The sequence below is a fragment of the Mus musculus genome, chromosome 15 (genome assembly GCF_000001635.26).
Source record: "Mus musculus strain C57BL/6J chromosome 15, GRCm38.p6 C57BL/6J".
Taxonomy (NCBI): Eukaryota; Metazoa; Chordata; class Mammalia; order Rodentia; family Muridae; genus Mus; species Mus musculus.
The window spans coordinates 3,051,735-3,055,307 of NC_000081.6; the positions used below are offsets into that span (position 1 = coordinate 3,051,735).

Genomic DNA, 3,573 nt, shown 5'->3' on the forward strand with positions numbered 1-3,573 from the left:
TGACGTGTCCACACCTGATTAGTTGTGCCCTTAGCACCTCATTCACGTGCCTTGGGTCAGGCAGTGACTCAGCAAAAAACTCTATGGCACATGCGCACATTGGTTGTTTACCCATATTCATGGGCGTCGGCTTATTGAAACTAGCGCCATTTTGTAATGGCGTTTGTGGCTTCCCACATCTCTTGTAATGGCGTTTGCAGCTTCCCACACATCATCATGTGATAAACTGAAGTACAACATCAGGAGAAAATAAGTTCTAACCAGCAACAACAGACTACTGGTATCCCTCAACACATGTGGCAAAACATCTAAGTAGCAGCCTAGGCTTGGAACTGGACAAGGCTGTCTATTGTAGTAGGTCTGTACCAAAACTTGACAAGTACATTCAGAGTCAATGTACTATGAGAGACATTAAAAGTTTTAACAGTCCTTCCATATCCCAAGGAGTTCTACATGACTAATATAACAAAGAAAGTGGCTCTCATAGGCCAGCAGAGCCTGCCAGTTTTCTCCTCCCCAAAGCTGCTCTGTGCCCTCACTATAGTGATAGATGATGACACTAACGGCAAGAAATGTACCAGGCCTTGTACTTGAAAATGTTTGAAAAAGCATGTACTCAATTCAATGTTAACTGTCCTTCATTCAGTTAAGAAAGATAAGCCAAATAGTCCTGAGAGGAATGAAATCTATCTGTAAAATGCAGGAAATAGTGGCTACATGAAGTGTCATTTATTTTTAAATCACATTTTCTGTTGGAAAATAAGAGGTGGGAAACAGCACTTCTGCTCTTACTCACGTCATCCCCAAGTGGAGAGAGCATGAAATTGTCCAGTGGTTATATATGACTGTAATCTCAACATTTGGGGTGGGGGTCTCAGGTAGGAGAATCAAGAGTTCAAGGTCATCTTTGGTTATATAGCCAGTTGTCTGGGATAAAAAAGAACCTGACTCTGCTGTTCATGTCACATCACCAGCTCTGAGAAGTCACAGTCTTGGTCCACTCAACTTGCTGTGAATGGGAATCTCAGACAGATTTCCTGCTACTTTGGGCGAATAGAAAATGAGGAGTTCAGCTAGTCACAAACACATTTAAAGAATAAAAACATTTTCAGAACATCATGAGATTGCGGTAATCATTCCTGGTGCTCTTAGTGCCTGGAGCTGCCAAGTGTGGCATCCTGCACCTACAGGAGCCAATTTACATTGTAGGCTTGAAACTTTCAAACAAACAAAACATAAAAAAAAACAAACAAACAAAAAACAATTGTTTAAACCAATAGGTCACCTCAGTTGTGAACAGTGTTAAGAATTAATATTATGAAAATACTTTAAACCTAAAAATTTTGAATGTTGCTTTCGGGGGTAGGGTGGTTATGGGAGGGCTCTGGTGTCCGGAATGGAGGTTTGTAACTTTGTGTGGCCAGCGCTGGAGTCAGCCCTGGTGGTCAGGGAGGATTGTGATGAACTTGGAGCTGGTTCTTAGGCCCCCCCCACCCCCCGCCCCCCTGCCCCCCCCCTCAGTGGAAAGAGCTCGGAGGAGTGGAGCGGGGACTGAGACGCCTAGGGACATGGAAGCGCCTGAGCGAGCACAGCCCAGAGTCCCACAGCCTGCTGCCTGTGCAGCCTTCAAGGTAGCTGAGAAGCAGCAACCCTTTCCAGTGCTCACAGGATGATGAGTGGCAGTGGAGGAACGAGACAGTGCTCACATACATGGCCATGGCTGCCGTGGGCATGCTAGGGGCCTCCTATGTCGCGGTGCCCCTTTATAGGTTCTACTGCCAGAATACTGGACTTGGAGGATCAGCAGTGGCTGGGCACTCATCAGACCAGATTGAAAACAGGGTGCCTGTTAAGGATCGATCAGTAAAGTCACCTTTAATGTCCGTTTCCAGTGGAACTTCAGACCTCAGTGAACACAGATCTATGTGGTACCAGTAGAGACTGCACTGGCATTTTATAAAGCTAAGAATCCTACTAACAAACCAGTAATTATAATTTCTACATATAATGTTGTACCGTTTGAAGCTGGCCAATATTTCAATAAAATACAGTGCTTCTGTTTTGAAGAACAAAGGCTTAATCCACAAGAAGAAGTGGATATGCCAGTGTTTTTCTACATTGACCCTGAATTTGCAGAAGCTCTGAGAATGGCGAATGGCGATCCCATTACTCTTTCTTACCCCCCCTCTTTTTTTTTTTTTTTTTTTTTTTTTGAAGCAAAGGAAGGGCACAAGTTTCCAGTTCCATGCTATAATTAAAGTAGCTCCCAAGACCTGCTTAAGATTTCTGATTTTTGGAAAATCATGTATGTTGCTTTCTCAGGAGTATATTTTGAAACCTTTTATTTTTTCCCACTTGTTATTGTTTGGGATTTTTTATTAGATATTTCTTTATTTACATTTCAAGTGTTATCCCCTTTCTTAGTTTCCCCTCTGAAAATCCCCTATCCTGTCCCCCCTCCCCCTGTTCTCCAGCCTACCCACTCCTGCTTCCTGGCCCAGGCATTCCCCTATACTGGAGCACAGAACCTTCACAGGACCAAGGGCCTTTCCTCCCATTGATAACTGACTAGGCCATCCTCTGCTACATATGTAGCTAGAGTCCCTCCCTGTGTTTTCTTTGATTGGTGATTTAGTCCCAGGGAGCTCTGGGTGTTCTGGTTAGTTCATATTAAACAAGTCTTTCAAGCAATTCTAAACCAAAATGTTATTCATAAACAAGTACAAAGTGAATTCTACATTCAGATTTAGTTAAATAAAGGCACTCATTTTCTTCCTTTCCTCATCTGTTTACAATGTTTTATAGTAGGATGATCAATCTTAAAATATCCCATCATAGAAATGTCATGGTTTGTACTGGTAGCAATGTCTGCACAAAGTAAGAGTCTACAGTTTAACCACTTGGCCTAGTACTAGACAGTTTTCCTCATAATCATATTTTCCTGAAATCTTTAGCCATTGTCAGGAACAGCAGTGTTGGTCAGAAGTGTTAACTCTTCTGTTGAAGCTCCCAGTAGAGAAATGGTCTGTCCACTGAGGCTTTCCCTGTTGGCAGGTCTTGTCTTTCAGGCCTCAGCTGATCAGAGACTGACCCATCCAGCAGTTATTTGAGGGTCTCGAGGGGACTTTCTCCTAAGAACCAAATGGGGGGTAGAGAGAGATGAGAACCTTGTGCAATGAATGACACATGAAAGCAGTCTGGTAATATCAAGGTCTCACTGTATTAGCCAGGCCCAAGGTTTAAATGCACAAGCAAAAGGGGAAGTACTTCTCAGCAGGAGGAATGGGGCACCGGAAATGCACCTCAGCAGGAGGGACGGGGCATCAGAAAAAGAGGAAGTACTTCTCAGCAGGAGGGATGGGGCAGTGGAAATTTTTCTTTTGGTGACTACAAGGGGAAGCAGGAACTTGGCAGTATCAGGGTACATCTTGAGGTCAGGACATCCGGTGCTGACTTAGGGCTGGAACAATCTGTGGTTGTTCTCAGAGTGGTGCGTTGGTGGCCGCTTTTGACCCCCTTTTCTTCTGCGGGGGTGGGGGGGAGGCCCAATTCAGAGATCAGGAAAAGTGTGTT

General features: G+C 44.1%; 1 pseudogene; it reads left to right on the forward strand.

Annotated features, from left to right (window-relative positions):
• The first annotated feature begins 1,373 nt into the window (after positions 1–1,373).
• Positions 1,374–2,258, forward strand: Gm9614 (annotated as a pseudogene).
• Positions 2,259–3,573: the final 1,315 nt, after the last annotated feature.